Source organism: Lagopus muta, chromosome 21 (genome assembly GCF_023343835.1).
Source record: "Lagopus muta isolate bLagMut1 chromosome 21, bLagMut1 primary, whole genome shotgun sequence".
Taxonomy (NCBI): domain Eukaryota; kingdom Metazoa; phylum Chordata; class Aves; order Galliformes; family Phasianidae; genus Lagopus; species Lagopus muta.
This window is the reverse complement of record NC_064453.1, coordinates 5,714,954-5,739,164: the sequence shown is the minus strand read 5'-3', so window position 1 is coordinate 5,739,164 and position 24,211 is coordinate 5,714,954. Positions and strand designations below refer to the sequence as shown.

General features: G+C 47.6%; 1 protein-coding gene across 9 annotated transcripts in view; it reads left to right on the top strand.

Moving 5' to 3' along the window:
• Positions 1-24,211, top strand: part of DISP3 (dispatched RND transporter family member 3) — a 116,776-nt gene that overhangs the window by 55,904 nt on the left and 36,661 nt on the right. Inside the window, exon 1 of one of the 9 annotated variants that reach the window (XM_048967610.1) lies at positions 23,211-23,429. The exons of the other annotated variants lie outside the window; for them this stretch is intronic. The gene's annotated coding sequence lies outside the window, so the exon portion shown is untranslated. Of the gene's footprint in view, positions 1-23,210; positions 23,430-24,211 lie in introns of those variants that run through there. 9 annotated transcript variants of the gene reach the window in all.

Sequence of the window (24,211 nt, the reverse complement as noted above, 5' to 3'; positions counted from 1 at the left end):
CCAAGAGCCGCTTTTGCTGTAATGATTAAAACAGCCCTGTACTGCAGCTTCCTTCTTACAGGCTTAAGGATTCCATCCTTTTCTTTAGCATAGGGCTTGAAGGTCTCGTTTCTTGGCCCAGTGGTAAATGCTCTGACTTTTCCTACAGGGACTGGGATTCTTGATTTTGTGCATGTAGGAGTTACTCCATCGCGTGGCGTCATGGAGGCATCGTCTTTGTGCCTGGTATCCCGTTATCTGATGGCAACACAGTAGTAATGAAGCATTTGCATTTGAAAGGGAGAAATGGTAAAATGAATAAACAAGTGAAAGTGTGCAGGGAGTTTCAGCTTGGGTGGAAGAGGCAGGGAGAGGAGAAGCAGTAAACTGAAGTGAGAGTGGTGGGACATTAAGTGATGCAGATGGGCAGATGGAGTTCTTCCAGACCACATCTTAAGGAGTCCTGCCCCCAAACACCCACCCTCCCTTCTCTCTGCCAGTGACTGTTGCATGAACAAATTGTCCACCAAGCAAATCAACTTCAGATGAATATTGGCAGCATGCTGTCAGAAGACCTGGATGGTTAGCTGCAAATATCAAGTGCAAGTGAGAGCTGGAGAAAAGCTCTGTGTGGTGACCAGGACATGAGCATGGAAGAGCAGCACAAAGGAGCAGCATAGGAAACACTGTACACTCCTGATGTGTCAGTCTGACAAAGAGATGATGGCTGTCAAGGCAGGTGTCATCCTGATGAATTGTCATCTGCACTGACAGAGAAGCAAACTCTGCTTATTGTGGAATATTTTGTTTTAATATGCACTGCAGGTTGGGTTTTTTTTCTATTTTCCAGAGAGTTGGTTTAATTTCTGATCTCTGCTAGATGCTGTTAGTGATTTCCATTGAAATTGAAAAGCCTTGTACATCTCATCAGATGCATGATTAGCTGTAGCTCCATTGATATTGCTGGAGCTGGTTCTCTCTGAGTAGATGTAGAAGGATTCTATGGGCAGAAATGCATTCAGGGCCAGGGGATGAGCAGATAACCTAGATAAGATACTGTTGCATAGCCTCTAATTAGTGTTTCTGACCAGTTTGAATCATGTGTTATGTTTTCTCCTCCATTCTGCTCCATGGAGAAAAAATTGAACCATGCTAGCTGCTAATTCAAAAAGTGTATTTATCTCTTTACTGCAGTGAAGGTGTTTTCTGATGAGTATTTATGTAACTTTGTTGTTATTCTCACTGCACAGGATCAGGATGGGGACAGGAAATACTTTGCAGGAGCTGACCCCTGGTAAAAGAGCACAACTCATGGGTTATGAAAGAGGCAGGGACTGGAGACAGGAAGGAAATCTACTGATATTTAACGTTCCTGCTCCATGGCCCTTTGGCAAACATCAGTGAAGATCTCTTGCATCTTCCAAGAGCAGGAAGTCGTTTTATAGACGGGAAACAGAGGCAGGAGATAGCAGCAGTCCATTTCAAGCAGGGCTCAGTTTTGGATGTCTCTGTTTCTTCCTAAAACATGGCCCAGTTTGTCTGACTGAGATCCTGGATGTTGTCAGAAGAAAACCAGAAGGGGAACCCAGGAGAGCAGGCTGCCTGACCTGGGAGTGCAGGGTGAGATCCCAAAGCAGCTGGAGGTATAATCCCTACATCAAAGGCAGGAAGGGATGTGCAGCTGGGGTACAGGCAAAAATAGTTAGTGGAAGAAAATATTCCCCTAACCTTTAATTATTTAGAGGCAGAATTAATTTTGCAGTTCCTCTGGCAGGTTTCTCTGATCATTAGGGCACTGGCAATGAGTCTTCCCCAAAGCCAGCTATCGCTCAGTCTCTCTGAAGGCTGAGGTGTCACTGGGAGGTTGGAGATCTCTGTGTCTCAGGGCAGAATCTGAGCATGGCAGGAGTTTATCTGTGCTCTTAAACTATGTTTTCCTTTCTTTCTCACCCTCCTTTCAGAGAGATGATAAAAATAAAGATATATAAACCCGAGAAGAAAGAATAATGGCTTCATCCTGCTGAGGGACTGTATTTTGAGGGTTTGGCTGGCTTTCATCGTAAGTGTTGCTGTCTTGAAGAAATTCTTTTGATCATCTAAACCCTGGCCAGATTAAATTGCCAAATCCCATTAGATTCCTTGGGATTTACAACAGATGTTGAATGCAAGATTTCCCTGTGCCAAGATTTCCCTTGCAGGCCACCCAAACCTCTGTTCTCCCCAGAGGCACAGGGCAGCATCGAGGGATCATCACTAATCCTTCATCCATTGTGTGAAGGCCTGAGAAGCTGGAGGGGTCACTACTTGATCCCACCCAGGGCACAAGAAAGGAGGTTCTGGGCAGGGATGCTCTGACCTCACCTGGAGAGGAGAGATCTTTGTGTGTGAAACCCAGCCCTGAGAGGCAGGGTAGCAGTGTGGCCTTTGCAAGGTTTGTTTGCATTAGCTTTCAGCCTTCTTGCTTTCTTCTCCCACCTTCACTTTTAAAGGTTTGGGAGCAATGGAAATAGCTGATATGTGACAGTCTGACTGAGCCATCACAAAGCCAGCTCCATTCCCCATGCCCTCTTTCCGCTTTCTCTGGCTTGACTTTTCTGCTTTGTATGTCTGAAATGAACAGAGATGAAGTGAAGTAAATTACAGCCTCTCCTGTTTTGTGCTGGAGACCTCGTGTTCAGTGTCACTGTTGCTGGCTCACAGTTTGTGACTGCTGCAAGACAGCCTGTCTCTAGCAAGCGCTAGTGCAGAATCCTATGCATTCCAGCAGGGCACAGGCCCACACCAGGAGTCCAGATGTGATAAGTGAACTAACACTTATATGCATCCTCACTCAGAAGGAACTTGATCAAAGAAACACAGAACCAGGGTTGGAAGGAACCTCTGGGGAGCACCAAGTCCAACCAGCCCTGCTAGAGCAGGTTCCCTACAGTAGGTTGCACAGGAAAGTGTCAATGCAAACTCAAAGGAAATCTTGCCTAAATTCCAGAGAATCGAACATTAAAGGAGAAAATAACAGCAGCATTCAACTTGATGAGGCTTTTTTTTGTTTCCCCAGGACACAGGTGTAGCTTGCATTGCCATTGTAAGGTAGGCATACAACATCCACTGCCCCCCCTGGGATGAGATACTGAGACTTCTGCCTCTCTGTGCTGTGTAGAAGGTGGGGATTCTGCCTGGAGCCAGCCAGCAGCAGGAAGCCACTGCATGCTGGTTCTGCATGGAGAACACCCACCAAGCATGTCTCCATTTGCTCTTCGCTGGTTGAGAACCTGTTCCATCCTTAAGTTTTAATCCTTTCCATACAGAAGCTTCCAACTGGTACAGCTCATTCTTCCTGCTTAGCTAAATGTATTTTCAAACGCTAGCCTGGAACTTAGCAGATAGTAATTACACTTTGACATTAATATTTAAACCACAAACACAGTTAACACACTAATACCATCCCCATAGGCTACTGCTCATTTAAGTTTCGTCCTTATGGGACTTAATTATTGTCAGGGATGAATCCTAAAAGGTAAGAAATATTACGACTGGAAGACTAAGCATTCCCTTGATTATTAGAGCTACAGGATTTGGGCACAGAGTGTGGAAGGAATGTTGGCTGTGGTGGTAACACTTACATTGCTACTGAAATTGGGTGAGTTTTTAAATCCTAATGCCTGGTTTTTAACAGCTCTTGAGATTTCTTTGTCCTTACACTTTTACCGAGATCTCAGCATTCAGATGCTGTGGCTTGGCAGAACTTACATGTCATTACAACTGTTGTACAGATGGGGAAACAGACGTTTTTTAAGGGGCTGACCCAAGACAGCATCAGGACCCTGCATCTTTGCCTTCCCCTCTGGAAAAAGTGTCTGAGCTGGTGATAGCAGCAAGTGTTTGATGTTTGAAGCTTGCCACTTAACTATTCTTCAAGGTATCTCTCCAGTGTAACCTCTTTATGGACCTTTTATACTCAGGAACCCTGGGATCATACATTTTCAAATCAGTTTTTGCAGCTGCAGCTTGGTTCCCAAAATACGAAGAGCCAGCCTGCCGTTTTAGATGCTTTTTGGCATTCTGAATCACACTTTATTGTTTGCAATACAATAGGGCAATTTGTTGTAGAAACACCAGTAAAAAAGTTAGATTTTCCAACGGTGTAACTCCACAGGCATCAGGGGAGAGGGCTGGGAGGGGAATTTGGCTCAACACCACAGAACTGATCCTCAGGCAAAAATGGGTCTTCTCAGTTCCTCTCTGGCTGTCTCATGTCTCGTACTTGTGGAGGGATAGCATGAATTCCCAGAGGTCTGATCAGAACCGAAGCCAGGTTAACATTTGCTACTCTCTGTTTGGAAATGGATGATGTTGCACTGGACCCAAGTTCGCACAAAACCTTTGCAGTTCTTGGCAGTCCCATAGCTCAGCCTTACATGAGTTTCAGCCCTGAGGCTGCACCCCAAAGCAAACAAGCTTCCCTATTTTGAGATGTCATTATTTACATTTTGCTCAATTCTTGCAAAAGTCAACCAGGAATTTGAATGTTGTTTTTTTCCCTCCTCCCTCCTTCCGCTTCTCTCCTGGCTTCTCTCTACGTGCTGGTTATGTAGTGGTGGTACTGTGTGTGGTGGGAGCCCCAAACCCAGTGGAAGGAGAGAAATCCTTTGACGTGCATCTTGCAATTAATTGCTATTTTTTTTAACAGTCTCAAAGCCTTTAATGAAGGGCAGTGCAGACGCTACCACCTGGGTCCAAGGAAAGTTTGCTGCCATCTGCTCCCTCAGCCTAAAACTAATGAGTGCATTAACTTCCAAAGAGAGATTCATAAACTTCCACTGCCTGAGGACACTATGAGCTGTTGATGTTTAAAGAGTAGCCTCCAAAGATTGCTTAGCCAACTGTGCCCCATTTTATGGAGTGAAACCCATCAGAAAGCTCCCATTACTCACAAAAATGCATGTGAATTTCTGGGGGTGATAGCTGTGTTACAGTAGATTAAATCCATCATTTGCATTGCTCAGTAAGCAAGGCTAGCAAGCTCACTCCTACCACTCTGGCAGAGGAATTGAAAAATAATAAACACAGAGACAGTGACTGTGAGGTCTGTGTGCCCCTGCATGAGTGCACAGTGCGTAGGATGCTGGAGTACCAGCATGGCTGTGTGTTGATGTCAGTGATGACCCAAAGAGCGGCGGAATCAGGAGAGCATCAAGGAGTCACACAAGGAAGTGAGTCTCAAGAGCAGAGCAGAAGTCATTGGTCTTGTCCTGCTTCTACTTCAACCACTTTGAAAAGCTTTTTTTCCCTGTGGCTGGAGCCCTGCATTAATTTTCTCTGTATCCTCCTAGTCAAATTAGATTTGTCCTCCCTTTGAGTGTGTAATTATTCTCTATTTAACATGCAAGTGCAATGTTTTAGATGAGAAGCTTTGATTTGTAGAAAAAGGCACTGACGTTCATTCTGTGTTTAAATTCATGGGCAAACTGCCTGTGGATTGAGATACAAGCTGAGAGTCATTGAAGTCCCCGTGCAGGCTGACACTTGAGATCCTGAATCACTGTGTGCTTACCCCCACAAACTGATGGCTAACATGCAGATTAATGCAGGGGTGACTCAGATTCTTTGACTTTAACCCACGTTGTTTGGCTGGCGCAGGGGTGGGGTACAGAATGATGTCCTGCTCTGAATGTCACTGCTTGTTTTGCCTTCTATCTCAGCTGAATGCCAATCTGAACTGTATAATGGGCATTTGTTTCCTTGCTGTTAAACACCAAGCCTTGACATTTTCCATGTGTCCCTTTGGAGTTTAAGCCACTAAGGAAAACAGCAGTCATGGAATATGTTTTTCAGCACAGATTTATCCCGAGGCTTGCTGGGATGCAGCTATTGGGAGCCATTCTGCCTTTTTTTGGCAGTTTCCAGCTGGGGAAGGGTGTGCAATGCACAACTTTCAGAGCGTGGTCTACTGGCCCCTCGTGTGTTTACCAGCTGTGCCTGGGCAGATGTCTGCATAGCAGTTGGGTGATGTTTGAGATGATAGTGACCCGGGGCTGGTTGGTACACAGGAGTTGTGGAAAGTGACAGAGCCTATAAAGATGAAGATGATAAAGCCCAGTTTAAATCTCGTTTCGGAAGAGACGTGGCACCATTTCTGAAGGGCAGAGGTTAGGCTTTTTCCCTCGGATGAAGGTGGTTAGTGCTTTAAAGAAAATATTGAGCGTGTTTCCTAAGAGCCCATCTTCCATCCCCAGCTGAGAGGTGCCCTGAGAATGCTGATGATCAAACCAACTCAATGAGGGGCCCAGTTCTGTCACGGCACCAGACTCTATTTGTTTTGATATAAAATCCTTCTGGCAACTGTGAGAGAGACTTACCAGGAGATAATAAGGAATAGAACTTGAAGAATGTTCATCAGCAATTACTTCACTGTTTTCAGTAACAGAACAATGAGTAATTTTGCATGCAAGTCCAGTTACACAGAGATGAATTTGGCCTACAGCTTTAATTGCTTTAATTTTTTGTGAAGTCTCTGTACATTTTTCTCTTCAAAATCTATTTTTCTTCTCACTGTTTGCAAAGAGAGATTGGCCATAACGCAGAATGAGCACACAGTACTTTTAGAAGGAGCCTGACGTGGCTCTTTATCCTTTGATTTCAGAGGCCCGTCAGATAGGACCAGTTTTATTTCTCCTTCTATAATTCCCTCCTTTTCTTGCTTCCTTTCACCTCTTCTTGACGGTTATAACAGTAAAGTTGTGCTGTAGCTGAGATGTTTGTGGCCAAGTTGTAACACAGGAGTAAAGCTTTCTGTGCCAAAGCATGAAATAGAAAACCCCAGAGGAAAGAATATCGGGAGTTAAGATGGAAGTGCTGATACGACCTTAACTCTAGTGTCATCCACAGCAGTGCTTTAATTTATTCAATCAATTTCAGGGCCCTTAGGCTGGAAAAGGATAACGCTGGGATATTAAATCTGTCCCTCTCACCAATCTGTCACTGGTGTGTCAGAACACATTGATTCTTCTAGTCCTGCTTTTATTAACTGTCTCCTCGATGTGGCCTCTCAGTCTATCACACACTAACCTGCAGTTGCTGGCTGAATGCGAGACCCCTGGAAAACCTCTGGGTTCTCAGCTGACCCCATTTTTAGCACTGTCAGTGCAGATGGGATGACCGCGTGTCATTCGTCCCGATGTACCTGAGAACTGCCATGGAAGGCTGGATTGGAAGTCTAATTTGTCTTCGCTGAGCCTGCTGATAAGCACATCAGAAGATGTACTGCACCTAACTAACTGCATTGGAAACCTGGTGGCATGAGGGAGAGTGGCTCGAGGGATGTTCCTCCCAGGTCCCAGTTGATGATAGTCTACGACCTGCAGGATGGAGCTGATCACCCTCCTGTTCTGTCTGCAGCTTAGTTAACCTAATTGCATGTGCCATTCCAGCAGATGCCATTTCCAGCCTGCAGCTGTGTTGGGCCCTGGGGCCATTGCAGAGGAGCTCATTAAAGAGCTTAAGACTGGAGGCAGTCTGGGCTGTAGTGACCACGCTCTGGTTGAGTTCGTGATCTTAGGAGGTATGTATAGACCTGGAAAAGAGCACAGTCAGAACCCTGAGCTTCAGGAGAAGGTTTTTAAGGACATCTTTCTGAGAGGAAAAGAGCTCTCCATCCCCCAGTAAAAGAAATCAAGAAGAGGAGACGGGAAATCATCATGGCTGGGCATGGACCTGATGGTCAGACTGAAGGAACAGAAGGAGCTGCCCAGAGAGCTGTGAGTGGTCTAACCCTGCAGGTGCCCAAAGCCTGGCTGGATGGGATCCTGGGCAACCTGAGCTGGTAGAAAGCAACCAGCTCATGGCCGGGGTTGGAGCTGGACGGGCTTTAAGGTCTCATCCAACCCAACCATTTTGTGGTTCTGTGATCTCTGCCAAGCAAGTCATTTAGCAGCTGCTCACAGCACAAACAGTTCAGTGCTGAAGGGCATTTCACTCTAAGAGTCAGAGCTCCTAAGGGTGGCCTTACTCCATCCTACAGCCTCAGCAGCAAAGTGCAGCACATGTTCATGGATATCAGCATGCTTTAGAGACGATTCCAGCATTTTTAACATTGCAAAGCCGGGTCCTGTCAGGGATTTTTTGAAAAATTGTGAGTTTTTGCAGTTCCTGAAAGCTGTATCGTAAAGAGAGTTACTTTTCCCCTCTGGAGTCTGTGTAATTGAGACACCTCTCTTTCTTGATTTATTTGCTTGTAAAAGTCCAGATGCTTTTAGCGCTATTTCTTCTCCCTGTGGTGCGAGCAAATATTTAGCGGCAACTCCTCACCTTAATTTCATTAATTATCTGCTGGGTCTGGAAAGCTCTGAAATAATGTCTGAATTTAAAGAAATTTCACAGGTAAAATAAGCACCAAGTGCTGCTTCTTTCAAAAGCTCTTTTTCACCCTTTGCTCTGAATCTGATTTTAATTCCCTCTCCTTCACCTTCCAAGGACTTTCAAGTTACTTTGTCTCCTTGGAATTGGAGAAGAATGGCTAATTGCATTCCATCACCATGTGCAATGTGGTCTGATTCAGGGTTTCTCACCCCTGCAAGTAAACAGTGAGATAAAGTCCCTAATTCATCCAAATGATTTTTCTTTTTAGTGCCTGCATGCGATAATTATTTGCAGTACCTGTCTACGAATATCAGATTGGAAAGATGCAATCAGAAGAAGCCATCTTGCTTTACTGTACACATCTTAGCATGAATAATATACAGAATGAGAGAAGTGGGGAATAAACAGGCCTTCCTGAAATGATCCTATTCAAGCTGCAGGCTCTTCTTAGCTGAAGTTCTGGCTGGGGACCCTGGAGTAGCTGAGAAATCAAAGTATTTCTTTCTAGAGAAGTCCAACAGGTATCTTTTTTTTGTTCAGGGCTCTGCTGGGTTTCCAGCTGGGGAAGTTGTTGGCTGTCACAGCAAATCAATCTCCTGCACATAAAATATCACTGTAAACAGGGATCACATATCTCATCTCGTCATTCTCTCTTCTGGGACAAAGAGGCAGATCACAAGTTCCAGAGGAACGCAATACGTCTTGTGGAGAACAGATCGATGGGCTCATTTATGGGGAAGAGCAGAGTGAAGACTTGGTGCAAAGGAGTGACAGCTGCTATCAAATGCTTTCCAAATCCCATTAAGTGTGCTGTACTGAAGAGTCTGGAAGGAAGAATAATCTGTAAGGAAAGGGCTGAGGTAGTCAGAGATAGGAAGGAATGTAGATTTAGTTGAGAAAGTTGTTTTATTTTCACTCCTAAGAGCAGTGTGATAAGGTGTGAAGATGTGGTATATTGGTGTGTCAGTGAGTTCAAGTGAGAAAATTCACTTTTGTAGGAAATACCTTAAGGCAGGATTGCAAGCACTGCAGGCATGGAAAACACCCTTTTTGCAGAGCACCTGTAAAGGGTAATTCTGCAGAGGAAGGGCAGCAATCCCAGAATGGGAGAAAAACCCTATAGGAGCGCCGTGCCATCACTTCCAGAATAATTAGACACCTTCCTCATCCTCATTCTTAAAAGTATTTGTTGGTCTGTATCTTTTTTTTATCTGCATCTCATTTTTTCGTGCACGTAATAGGGGTTATTGGGGACTGTGGGGATGCTGACATTTAGAGCCTTCAGCACTGTGAGGTATTTGAATATGGTTGGTTGGAAGTTGTTGCTGAGAGCAGCACAGGTTTCTGAAGAAGTACATTGCACGAGGGCATAGTGCAACTGAGATGGAAAAAATCAGGGCTAACATCTGTTTCTGAGCCTTGAAGTGAGGTAAGAATACATGGGATGGGACAGAGGGGTGTAGTTCCATAAATATCCCTGCAGGCACCCATTAGCTTATATGCACAGCCTAGAACATGTTCCTAATTGTCCCTCATCTGAGCAGTTGCAGCCTCAAATTGAATTGCCTAGTTAGGTCATCTCTGCATCTCCTAATCATGTGTGACGTTAAACACTTATTCAATGAAACTCTTTTCTCCAGCACTAATTATTAAGCATGAAAAGTTGATATTGAGCGAGGCCATTGAGCCAAGACGATTCAATAACTAGCAGGGAGGAGAGATTATTTCAATAATATAAGTTTGCTTGAGCCAGATGGAGTTCCCGAGATGCACCAGGACGGTATGATACATGAGATTGTCCTCTGGCTTGTGTTGACAACTCTAACTGTGCTATTAAAAAGCCATCAACGAACTGGAGTGAGGAGCAGCGAGAGAGAAGACAATGAGGGGGAAATTGAGGGCATTTCAAATAAAATGTGGGTGAGTGGTGGATGTGAAACATGGGGAGGAATGGCTGGGAGACTCCACATCCCCCTGTGATGTTCAGGGACTGGAAGAAAAGAAAAAACGCTGTATTTCTGTGGGATTAACAGGAAGCCACAACACGACCTGTCCCCATATTCAGGCTTGAATTTCTATTAAAAGAGCTTTGCATACCCAAATTGAACAGAAAAGAAGGAAAAGCTTTGTGTTTGTGCTAGCAAAATCCTCCAGTATGTCAGTCCTCCCTTTCCTCTTGGAGGCTGTTCTCCGTGGCTGTGGTTGGAAGACTGGTGCCAACATCTCTGTGCCCTGCTTTGGTCTCCACCCTTCATGGGACCTTTCCCTTGTCTCCTCTGTCCTGGATGCTGCTAACAGCCTCTGCAGGGATGGAAATGCCAACCTATAAGAAGTCGGGTGGTATATGACATCCAATTATCCAAACAGAATATAATGTAATTTCACCCATGGGCAGCGCTGAAAGGAATGAATTTCCTCTGAGTGTGATGTATGAAGCCGCCTCTGCTATCTCTGTTTGCTGAGCCTCTTGCTTCATTCCCAGCTCCCTGGCAAATCTCTAAAGCTCAGAAGACGCTGGAGCACAGCACGTTTCACAGCTGAAGAACTAAGATAAACCAGAGACATAGCAGCTTGTTGTTTAAATCCCAGAGCAAACAGAGGGAAATTAATGGGTCTATCTATATCCCTCCCTTTTCACTCTTCTGTTTGTATTTTCCTTTCTTGTCTTCTCTCCTCTTTCCTTTTCCTTTTGTTCTCTTCCTCCTTTGTTTCTTGTTACGATAAACATGATTCATGCCATGGTGGCATTCAGCCTTGGGGGCTTTGATTTACATCAGGGGAATGGCAAGGACGAAGCAGGACTGTGGGGGATTCAGCAACTTGGGTTTACCTTGCTGTTCCCAGAGATGAGGTGCTGGCTGGAAGTACTGTGGGCATGGAATAGGTTCCCCAAAGCAGTGGGCATGGCCCTGAGCTGCCAGAGCTTAGGGAGCTTTGGGACACTGCCCTCAGGTGTACGGTTTGGATTTTGGGTGGTGCTGTGCAGAGCCAAGGGTTGGACTCACTCAGTGATCCCTTCCAAGTCAGGATATTCTGTGATTCTATGATTCTTTGCCTGTTTGCATCTTCAGGTGCCAACAGCCCAGAGACCTTCTGACCTCCTGTGTTAGCTTTTGCTGCTGGATGCAGGAGCCAGGTGTGCTGTCTCCACATGCTTGCCATGTGAGCCTGCCTGCACAGAGCACCTCACCACTGTTTCTGAGTTAGAAACGCACAGCAAATCATTTCCCTGAATGCATACATGTCCCAGGCAGCTCTGAAAAGGGTAAGCAAAGACCTGGATGCTATTAACACGCTATTCTGAGCATCTGAATCTGCTCTCTTACAAAACTGTCCAGGTGTAAGCAGCAGATTGTGCCATGATTAATGAATCACAGGTGTGAGGAGAGAAGAGAGAAGAGAGGAGAGGGGGAGGGGGAAACAAGGGGAAAGAAAGGGAAGGAAAAATGAGGAGAGGAGAGGAGAAAGGAATGGATGGGAGAGGAGAGGAGAGGAGAGGAGAGGAGAGGAGAGGAGAGGAGAGGAGAGGAGAGGAGAGGAGAGGAGAGGAGAGGAGAGGAGAGGAGAGGAGAGGAGAGGAGAGGAGAGGAGAGGAGAGGAGAGATGCTGGCCCAGGACTGCTAAGGGGTTCCACCAGCCAAAACTACCCAGATGTGGCACAGCTTCTGACTTTCCTGGTGAGCTCCTCATGGCAGAATGAAATCAGTGGGACTAGGGGTTGAGTTTAGGCTTCTTGGTGCCCTGTGCCTTAGTTGAAGCTTTATGATGTCTTTGCAGGCTGTCGACACTTTTGTGAGCTGAAGGTGAGGTCAGTAATGACTTATGCTGGATGTGTACTCATTTAGCTGAGTCCAGCTGTGGGATTACCAGATCATAACAGAGTGGTGGGATGTCTAATCCAGGGATCCATGTGCCCCTGGAAAAGGACGATTATACAGACTTCAGACAGAAACATCAAACTGCACAGCATTCATACAAAACAAGGCATGCAAGCAGTGAACTGAGGACTGTTTGCAGGAACCTCTCAGTGTGAAATCACTTTGGTGAAAGCAGGGTGGCTTTGTCTCCTCTCAGGCATTTATTTGATTGACACTACTTCTGACTGGCTGGTAAAACCGTGCAGTGGGTTCTTGATAACTCCTTCCCTTCTGAAGAGTTGGGAGAGGGCAGTGGAAGAGTCTTCTTCGCAGCACTGGTGGTAGGAAGAGCTGCGCAGGAGTGAACGCAGCACCCAGCACTGCCCTGCACAGTCAGAAAACATGAAAGCAAAAGTTACATTAATCTGTCTGGGCCAGGCTGTGATACATCCTTTAATTGTAAGATCACACACCATCTCCTGCATCATGTGATGCATCAAATGGCATGCTCTGCGAGCTCCAGCTGTATTCTCCTAAGCCCCTGCCTTCATGTTTATTTAAAAGAGCTGGCTGTGAAGCCTGTTAAAAATACATCCAATGGATAATGACAGCAAATGGTGATGAGAGCATCTGTGCGGAATGTAAGGGAAACCCCTTCCCTATGGGAAAGGCTCAGGGAGGATTGGGAGATACAGCCCTGCAGCCTTTTTTATGTTTGTTTCTCTTTAAGGTAAATACCAACCAGTTGCTTGGGGCATCTTTAGCCTTCTGAAGTGGTGGTGCCTGTTTGATCTTCCATTTGAAAGGACGTTGTTTGTTTTGGCATGTGTGTCTTTTCTGCTTCCTTGCTGTGCCTTTGTTGGGAGTATTATTTAGGACTAATTAGTTCTCAGCTCTCAGGCCTCACAAAGGAGCATCAGCACAGGCTAAAGCCTTTTTGAAATGGGAACACATCCCTCTTTCATCTTATTGTACAGATAATTAGAATAACTTAGCCAGAGTCCCCTAGGATGCAGTTTGTGCCTAAAACACTTCCCTTTAGTGACTGGCTGCTGTGGCAGGCAGGGCACAGGAGAGCTGGAGAAGTTGAGATCTCCTGTCCATAGAGGCTGCCAATCTTTCATCTGTGTCCCTGGGACTCTGGTTAGGTATTAGGAGGAAATTCTTCACTCAAAGAGCAGTGAAGGCCTGGCACTGCCCAGAGCTGTGGGTGCCCCATCCCTGGAGGTGCCCCAGGCTGTGGATGGGCCCTGGGCAACCTGAACTGATGGGCACCAACCCACAGCAGGGCTTGGAACTGAATGATCTTTAAGAGCCTTTCCAACCCAACCATTCTGATTCTATATAGGCTTGGAATGGACGGAAGGATGACGGATGCTGTGTGTGAGTGCAGTAGGTCCCCCAGCGACTCTTCCAGCTCTGTGGGCACACGCTCTGTTCTGGTGCCTTTCTGTCAGACCCTCTGACCACAGGTGGTTCTGGGTCACCCATCAGCTCCATACAGTGACAGAGACACATTGCAGGCTCATTGGCACCATCATTGGCTCTGGAGTGCCTTAGCATCTTCGAGTCCAGTGGAATTCACAAATAAAGGTAACATCACCTCTCTCAAACAGTTCTGCTTGCTGCAAAGTTGAATCCCATTTATGTCGATAGAGATCAAGATCTCTGATATCTTTTCTTTTTCTTTTTTTTTTTGACATCTTGTCGCAGAAGAGCTGAAATGTTTCACATCACTGGGATTTCAACCTTTCGCAGTCCTTCTGCTGTCAGTAATGTAATCCCCTCACGCATATTCAATTGCTGCCTTGGGTGGTAATTTCCTTGCTTTTAATGTATGTGCACATAAAGGTTGAGTTACAGTTGCTGTGGGAACCCTAACTTTGAGCTTTATGATTTAAAAAGAAGAAAAAGTGTATTTATAGTCTTTATTTTGCTTATGAATCAAAATGTTAATATTGATGCAATGGAGGAAGAAAGAGAAGCAAACTTCTAAACAGAAAGCATAACATTGAATATACTGATCTGTTTATTTTCTCTTCTGTGAAGTTTTCCTAGCAGGCAGAATCCCCACAATAGAAAGGGGAAAATTACAAACTGGGAAGAAAGACAGCAGCAGAGAGCTGAGAGGTTAAATGGAGTTGTTGGGAGTTAAAATGCATGCCTTTACCAACCAACAGATCACAACGTAGAGGGAGCTCTGTATAAAGCTAGCCCATAATTTGAGATACTGAGATTGACAGGCATTGTTGTGGGCTGTTTGAATCACTCTGTTATCCAATAGGGGTTTGTGGGGAAACAGAGCAGATGTTAAAGAGCACATGGAGAAACCTAAAATCTGTAGGACGGGCTGCCTGGGGGGTGGTGGAGTCACCTCCACTGGTGGCGTTCAAGAACCATGGAGATGGGGTGCTGAGGTACATGGTTAGTGGGCATGGGGGGTGGGTTGGGGTTGGTACTGGTGATCTCAGTGGTCTTTCCAACCTTGATATTCTTTGGGTTGGTGTCAGCTGGCAGAAAGCAGGAGTAATGGGGGAGAGCCAGGCAGTAGAGTGTACTACATTGATGCTCACTTCCCAGAAGTGGCCAATGCTGTGTCCCAGTCACAAGCTAAGTGTGATGCAGGATGCTGAAGTGCATTCTGTATAAACCAGAACCTTCACAACGTGGCCACTGCTTTTTTTTTTCTTCAATTTCTCTTTAATTTTGAAATATACAAACTCTATCCCTCTCCCAGCCCACAGTCACTCTTTCACTGGCCACTGCCGACAGTGGTTTAATTTGCTATTGATTTTTACCGAGGTGCTGTCCGTGATGGAAGCAAAGCAGCCTAAATCATAAGTCACTCTTGAAAACTGTGGCCAGCCTCATCCCAGCCCATGAAGAGTATGATTAAAACTGATTGGAAGAACAGAATCAATCAGACCCCTTCAGAAAGCTGTTTGGGTGCGCAAAAATAAAAAGCAAACATTAGCAATATTAAAATCAGATTCTTTCAAAAGCTTCAGCTGGGCTTCTGTGTGACAGAAATAGCTTTGTTTCCTAAACACAGAGCAGGGATTTATTTCTATGGCAGACAGTGGTGGCTGAGGAGAAGTCACTCCAGTGTGTCAGATAAATAACGTGTTCCTAACGTTATTTTGCACTCTAAAACCCACAAAAGTCATAACAGCCTTCAGGACGATAAATCTAGAGAGTAGGTTGTAGATTTAATATTTTAGCTCCTGGATAGCTACTGCAAAAGAGATGTTAAATGAGCACTCTGATGGATCAGTGGGCTCTCAGGGGCCACATGGCCCTGCTTGGCTGGGCTCTGACACCACGCTGGGGAAGGCATAGAATCACTGAATATCCCAAGTTGGAAGGGACCCATAAGGATCATCAGGTCCAACTCCTGACTCCACGCAGGAACACCCAAAAATCAGACTATATGCCAAGAATACCACGTCAGTGGTATGGTCCTAGAATTGCCATGTTCTTAGCAGGAAAGCAGATGGATATTTATAGATGCAACCTCAGAGCAAATTGTGGGCAGCAGTGAAGAACCAGACACATGCAGGCATTATGTGACTTACCTGGTGCTGCAAAGGTGTTGAAGGTGATGTTTCTAGAGCTTCCCCTTCATGAAATGTAAAATCACGGAGGAATTGTGAAGAAACTCAAAAAGAAACCATTGGAACAGGTTGTCCAGAGAGGTGGTGGTGCCCCATCCCTGCAGACACCCAAGGTCAGGCTGGAGGGGCTCTGAGCACTGATGGAGCTGTGGGCGTCCCTGCTCAGTGCAGGGGGTTGGACCTGATGGCCTTTAAGGGTTCCTTCCAACTCAAACCATTCTATACTTCATTGGATAAGGACCCCAATGTCTCACAAAGCATTTGCTTTTGAGTTCTTCAGTGGGTACAAACTGGTGTAACACCGTGACATTCAGTGGCAGTATGCTGACCTACACCATGAGAGCTGATACTTTGGAAGCTGTGTTCTTGGGTGTAGTTAAGATGGCTGAATGTGAGACACCTCTCTCATCAGACAGAGTTGGATGATGTAAGGCGAGGTAGTGGGCATGGTGGTGCTGGGATGATGGTTGGACCTGGTGATCTTAGAGGTCTTCTCCAACCTTAATCATTTTATGATTCTATGACATGGTTGCTAGGCACGGTGGGGATGGGTTGATGGTTGGACTGGGTGATCTTAGTGTTTTTTTCCAACCCTTATGATTCTGTTGTGGTACATTGACAGCAGGTGACTGCAGCAAGCAAGATCCAGCAGCATCCCTCCATCTCCTCTTGTAAAGCTTGGCCAGAGCCGCTTCTGATCTTGCTTGTCAAATGTGCTAGTTCTTCATTTCCATTACATCAATAGCAGCCACAGCAAATATTTGATTTCAGTGAAATGTGAAAGGAAAGGAAGCTGTTGTTCCTTCACGGCTCAGGGCGGGCTGGATGTGCGTTGGAGGAAACGAGAAGCAGAGAGTTGGGGAAGCACTGTTTGTGGATGAAGTGGCATGAATATGTATGAGACTGTAATTGGTTCCCACACGTAACCAAGGTGCCTCAAGGCCCAGGTGTCCTGGCTAATTGTTGTAGACAATTAATAACTTAGATTCTGCTAATTCCGTATCGTGCTGTGCAACTCATTACGGAAGCAGAGAGTGAGAATCTCTGCAGAAGCTGCTTGGAAATAGGGAGCATGTGGGGAGCCAGGCTCAGAGGCAGAGGTCATAGGTGGGCTGGCAGCACTCTTGGCTCAGAGTGGTCGTAAATCACAGCCACAGCAGCAGGCAATGACACTCTGTCTGTCTGTCACACAGTTTTGGAGTCATGGTGATGGAGAGCTCCATCCCTCAGCCTCCTGCTAGCTCCTACTTTAATCTTCTTCTTTTCCTTCCCGAATTTTTTCACTAGAGTTTCGTGCTAGACACAAGAAAGTTCTCACCCTGCAACGTTTCTATCCATCTTGCACAAAACCTTCAGCAGAGATGATGGGTACCAGTGCTGTTCTATCATTTTTGATACCCTCAGCTGCTTTGCTTCTGAGAGTTTTGCCTCTGAGGACTGAAAGGGGCTCAGTGTCCCATGGATTGATTCCAGGGCTTGGATTGCAAAGGGGACAGTGGGAGAGATCCTGGATACCCTGTTTTGAGGCAGTCACATCAGTTACATTGGATGGTTTGAGGGATCCAAGTAACAACATTTCTAAAATGTAACTGCAGGGAAAAATGGGAAATAATTATAAGTGAATGAATGTAACAGACTGCTGATGGGCACTGGTGGACCTTTAATCTCTGGGCTTTATTAAAGTAAACACATCCACACCACCCACCGGCTGTGGCCATTCTCACTGCTTTGCCATCTGTTGCAGGAAGGCTGGATGGGCAGCATTGCCATAATTTGCAGAATGTCCTCATGCAAAGCACAGTCAGAGGATGCTGGTAGCTTTTGGTCTTCTGGCTCTGAGCAGGCAAAGCTGGGTTTTGCTCTAGGGAGGAGATCCAGGCGACTTCACATCTTCTTTGTCTTCAGAGTTTCAGAATTTGCAAAACTTTGACAGAATTGAATGAAACTCTCCTCGTTTTTCCCCAGGGACAATAAATTTCCAAAACCTCCCATGGACTGAAACGTCAATAAAATAATTCTCTGCCAGTACCAAAGGCAGTCTGGGAAGCAAAATAAACAAGTAAAACCCAAGCCACACACATTGCCTGAGCTAAATGCAAATAAATCACAGAAGTATTAAGTTCAGTCCTAAATCTCTCTCTCCATCTTCCTATTTTCCACACTGTCTGTTTTTGTTCAATCTACCCTGGGTAGATCTGGGTTTATCTACAGCTCAGCTTTTCCCTATCGCTGCGTTTTGGCTGTTTGTGTTTGTAAATAGGGGCATGCCACCAAATGCAATCACCAGAGGTATTGCTCCAGCCACACCTCCCAAAGGGCGCAAATCTTCCTTTGTCACACAATATCCTGAGTTGGAAGGGACCCGTAAGGATCACTGAGTCCAACTCCTGGGACCGAATGGCATTGATTGATGGCACCTATGAAGTTGGCTTGTATTTCCCCCAGCACTTAATTTTTTTATTCCTGAGGAGTGACATTAACATTAACAGGAAAAATACCTGATTCCAGTGTGCAGAATTGGAGTGACATCTTCTCCTGCATTAATCATTAGACCAGAATGTGTGCTGGGTTCATTCGCTGGAACATTTCCCACGTTCTGCCCGTGGTGATTTACACCAGGAGAGAAAGCTTTTGCTTTCCAAGGATCATTTCTGACCTGCAGCCCTCCTGGGAATGTTTTTGCTCTCTAGGAATTTTTTGAGCACTTTGCATTTATTTGTTTCTTCCCTGGGAATCCTTTCTGTTTTATGGAAATTTGTGTTTCACCCACTTCTGTAAGCTCCCTTGGTTCTCCAGCAGCTGAAGAGATGTGTAGCATCTTGTGGTGTTTCCAAAGTGATCGTGGGTTTGTACCCTCAATTCAGTGTGTGAATGGTTTGTTTTGATTTTGTCATCTTCTTCTGATGCTTCAAAGGTAGATGTGAAGAAGAAAAGTTGAGCAGTTGAGGAGGGGTTCTACATATTCTGGGGTTCAAGGAGGCAACCAGCTCTATAGCAAAATGAAAGAGTGACCTAAGTGCCAAGGATGGGCTGGAATAGGAATAGGAAATGGGAATAGGATTAGGAATGGGAATAGCAATAGGATCGGGAATGGGAATAGGAATAGGAAATGGAAATGGGATTAGGAATGGGAATAGGGATAGGAATAGGGATAAGAATAGGAATGGGGATGGGAATAGAGATAGGAATAGCAGTGGAAACAGAAATAGTCATAGGAATAGAAAGAGCAATAAGAATAGCAATAGAAACAGCAATAGCAATACCTGATTTTGAACTGCATTCACCAGAGAAAGACCATTTAGAGCAAGGCAGCACAACCTGAGTTCATTGGTCCCTGGAGGAAGACACCTGCTACATTTATTCTGCTGGCTCCTACCTTGGAATAACCTGTAATGCATAACAGCACCAGGAGCATAGATTTGGCCTCATCCCTTTCCCTCCCTACATCCTCTGATGAGGGCACAAGGCTGAAAGAAAGGATGTCACCTTCAGGGCAGGTCACAGTCAGTGGTGGAGCTAGCTGGGGACAAGCTTCGGGTCTTCTCCATCTCCTGGCCTGCACCCACTGTGCATTCATGGGCATGAAGCAGCTCTGCAAATCCTGCATTCATTACAAGACAATAAAGCTTTGCTGCATGGGTCTTTTTCTTAATGTCTCTCAAAAACCCAAAGCTGATTTGCATTTTCGAACCACCACTTCCACCACAGGAAAATGCTATTCAGTAGTTCCCAGAGCTCAAGAGTAAAGATTCTCTCTCTTATTCTCATCTGCCTACAATACATTTTGGTCCAAATTGTGCAGTGCTTATTGCTAATGTTTGTGTTGTGAATATTCCTGGCTTCCTGGGGCTTTGAAGCTCTGGCAGAAGGCGAGCACAGGAGGCACAGCACTTCGAGCCCCACACTGGTTGTGTGGGACGCAGTGATGTTGGGGTGAGGATGCTCGCTTGGTTCGGGTGCAAGCTGTAGGGCACCAATGCAGTCTGCAAGCCTTAAACTCCATTAAACAGAGCAACTTCCAGCCTGCAGCTGAGCCCCCAGTCCCAGCAGCGCTGTGCATGACCGGGGCACGCTTCCCTCTGGCTGCTGTGGCTGCAGGCTCCGGGCTCACTGCTGTTCAGATGGTGCCATCTGGCTCTCGTGAAATATACAGGAAGCTTATCCAATAACAGAGGGGGCTGGCTGGCTGCGTGCCCTCACCGCTGTGCTCGGAGGGGAAGGGATTGTTTCTGCATCGGGGAGATACTGAACATAATTTTTGAGCGCTCGTGTACGAAATATTCGGCTGGCAGCTCGATGCAGGTCCTGCCTGGTTAGGGTAGGCCCGATTAGCAGCAGCCAGGAGCTGTTTGTTGTTGGGTTCAGAGCTGAGGTTTGTAAACACGTGGCCCACAGAAACAGTGATGTGGCTCTGCTAGTTCTGTGGATGGACAGGAAATGCACTTCCCCTAATGGTCGGTCCAGCAGGATGTGTGGGTTAGGAAAGGTAGGGAAGAAGGATCCCTGCTCTCTGGCAGGAAGACACCAGGAAACAAGTGGCAAAAATTCAAATAGGACAGGAAAGAGCCTGGCCCCATCCGCTTGCCTCCCACCCTGCAGGCATTTCTAAGCGTTGCTCAGATCCCCTCTCAGCCTTCTCCTCCCCACACTGAGCAGCCCCAGGGCTCTCAGCCTTTCCTCATGCAGGAGATGCTCCAGGCCCCGATCTCTCTGTAGCCCTGCTGGGCTCTCCCCAGCAGTTCCCTGCCTGCCTTGAACTGGGCAGCCCAGCACTGGGCCCAGTGCTCCGGATGTGGCCTCCCCAGGGCAGAGCAGAGGGGAGAACCTCCCTTATTCTGCAGGCCATGCTCTGTGCAATGCACACGGGGATTCCATCAGCCTCTTGGGCACCAGGGCACACTGCTGGCTTGTGGTCACCCTGATGGCCACCAGGACACCCAGGTCCTTTTCTGCAGAGCTCCTTTCCAGCAGCTCAGCCCTTCGCCTGTACTGATGCATGTGGTTGTAGGAGATGGGTTACTGCCCAGCCCTCCACACTGTATGGCTGCACTCAGGCCCAAAGTGGAGAGCCTTCATGCAATCAGGCACTGATAGACCTTGTGGAAGCTGAAAGCCCCCAGATAAAATTTACAAGGCCTGAGAGAGCCTGCCTGGCATTATTTAATGCTTTAGTAATGAGCACCTGAGCTGGAAAGATTGCCTGGGTAGTTTTATTCTGCATAGATGAGCAGTCAGAATTTCAAAGAGGGGTCATAAATATAAGCACGTGGGATGGTGACGGTGGCTGATGTTGGTGTGGAAAGCAGCACTGAAGGAATGAGAAGGTCAGAAAGTGCAAATACAGGGGAAGATGTTTGCCTTCCATTTCCCAACCCCAATGGATGAGAAATGAGTGAGAAACGTACCTACAGTTTGGTACAGTTTGTGTTTATGTGCACAGATACTGCTGCTTGTGTGCAATTCTTACGTGTGCCTGAGTAAAACACACTCAGCGTGGCTGATGTAAGCTGGTAATGAACTATTTATTCATATGAGCAACACGAGTTGTTTTGCTGAGCACATCAACAAGAAAATGGTCGTGATTGGGGACCAATGCTCTGAGCACTGAGGAGAGGGGAAGGAAGTGTGAAGGCAGGCATGCAGATCTGCACTCTTGGGTAATGCATTGGCACAGGGAGGTGGTGGAGTCCCCATCCCCATCCCTGGAGGTGTTCAGGATCCATGGAGGTGTGGCCAGTGAGCATGGTGGGGATGGTTGGGGTTGGACTGGATGATCTTAGAGGTCTTTTCCAACCTTAGTGATTCTATGGCTCTGTGAGGTGAGCAGGAGCTGTGTGACTGTGTGCCCATGCTGCTCCCTCCCTGCTCTTTGCTGGCTCTGCTGTGTGATTGATTGATTCCTGTCCCTCATATCGCTGCCAGAGTTAGAAAAGTGATTTTTCCCCTTACTGTACGCTGGCACTTTGCAACAAAACTGCTAACCCATCAGCATCACCTCCTCTGCAGAAACCTCCATCACTGGCAGAAATGCACTAAGCTGGTGGAATGCAATTTTACTCCAGGAGCCTCATTAAATTTGTATTCCTTGGAGCCTACAAGGAAGATGATGGTCTGGCTTTGTCTGCCTGGCTTCCTGTTCGCATTGGGTGATGCATCAGAAGGAACACGATGACACCAGCAGACGCTCAGTGATGGACACTTTGTGCTGTGCTGTGCCCTGTTTGTTATTTAATGGACAGATCTGTCTAAAAAGTGGGGTGGCAGATATCCTCAGCACAATCAAATAAGCACAAATATTGGGCAGAAAAGCCTCAGGTCAGCTCTCTAATACAGCCTGATTAGAAGCTGCTCCCATCAGGCAGCTGTTGAGCAATTTGCCCACATGGTACCCATGTTGTCCTATGGCCTCTCTGGAACAGGGCAAGGATGGGGGAACTGAGACTCAGCTCTTCTCTCCCTCTCTCCAAAACCAATAAATAAATGCAAGAGTGTGGCTTGCAGCAGCCATTAGAGACCTCCTGTCAGCACAGAGCAAAGCCCCTGTAGTCGGGGATGTCTTTATCAAGGACTCCTCAGTACAGGAGAGACGTGGACCTGTTGGAGGGCATCCAGAGGAGGGCCACAGCAATGCTCCCTGATGGAACGTGGGGACAGGCTGAGAGCTGGGGCTGTGCAGCACGGAGGAGAGAAGGCTGCAGGAGAGCTGAGAGCGGCCCGTGTGTCTAAAGGGGCTGTAAGCAAAAGGGGACAGACTGTTCAGCAGGGTGTGTGGAGATGGGATGGGGAAACGGATTCCTGCTAAAAGAGGGGAGACTCAGGTTGGATATAAGGAAGAAGGGAGGTGAGGCACTGCACAGAGTGCCCAGAGAGGATGTGCAGGCACCCAAGGTCAGGGGATGGGGCTGTGAGCACTGATGCAGCTGTGGGTGTCCCTGCTCAGTGCAGGGTTGGACCTGATGGCCTTTAGGGTCCCTTCCAGCTCCAACCATTCTGTGGTTCTATGACTGCACTCCCGAAAGCCGAGGCAGAGGTCTGCAGTCAATCTCCTCCGGCTGTGCAGATTCCCATCGATTCCAATCGAACGCCGGGCTTGTTGCCGCACAGCTCGGCCTCGGAACGCGTTTATCTCTCCGGTAGGGTACCGGGGAGCCGCGGTACATCGCACACCTCGGGACGCGGAGCGGGACCCGCAGCGCTGCCCGCGCAACTTCTCGACACTTCGGGGTGCTGCCCCTTCAGCCGCATCGCACCGCGTTCCCTCCTCCCGACATCACCTCACTCTCCGGGCATCGCTCCGTCGGGGTTTGCCCTCCTCGGCGCCGGTTGCGGGGGGTGACGGGGTGGGGGGGCAGCGCACGGGGCAGGCTTTATAGCGCGGCCGCAGCGCCGCCCGCAGCCCGGAGGGGCGGCAGCGCTCGGTGAGCTCCGCGCAGCACCGCGCGGTACCGCAGCGCAGCGCCGGGGGCTGACGGCCAACCTCCCCACCTCCCCCCGGAGGGCCGCGCTCGGAGCCCGGCGGAGCGGAGCGGAGAGGAAAGGAAAGGAAAGGAGGAGAGACGGCGGCGGGGTGCACCGGGCTGCGGGAGGGAGCGCTGCAGGGGAGAGCGGCTCCGCGGCTGCGGAGGTGAGTGCGGGGCGGGGGGAGCGCGGCGCGGCTCTGCGGGGGGGTCCACGGCGATCCGCTGCGCTCCCCAGGCCGCGGGGCGGGCGGTGCTTCTCGCAGTCCCTTTTCCTTTTCTTTCCTTTTCCTCCTCTTCCTCAGTTCACTTTTTTTTTCCCCTAGCCCCCTCTACCCCTCCCCCCCCCCTTTTCTTTCTTTATTTCCAATTAAATCCCTCGGCTGTGTGTGTTCAGCCAACTCTTTTTCCCTTCGAGCACGGGAGAGTTGATGAATACGCACAAAGGAGAGCGTTTCCCCGGAGGCTGTTTCCACAATGAGCCCATTGAGCTGCGCCCGCGGCGCCGTGTTTCTCTGTAGGGGGAAAAGTTGGGTGCCAGCACTGAGCTGCCCCATCCCTGTGTCCCTGTGTGTCGGGGGTGTCGGTGGGTCCTCTTTTACCCCACCTCCCCCAACAGCTGCTGTCCAACGTCCAGAAGATGCGTGGTGCACCCTGGTGCAGGGCGGCCTTTCTATTTTGTACTGATTAAGCTTTTCCTACCTAAAAAGCCCGGGTCGTTTTGTAGGAGCCCCGCATTGCTCAGGGACTGTCCCTGTGCACAGCCGGTTCAGGGGCCCTTTTTGTTCCGGTCGCACTCCAAAGTCACCCAGCATGAAGAAGAGAAAGAAAACAGAGAACCTATAGAAAACCCAGCCGTGGTGTTGTGTGTCTGGTGGTCTGATGGGCAGCCCTTGCTGACCCTCATTGCTCACCACATCCCCGAAATGAGCAGGGCTGAGGGGCAGAG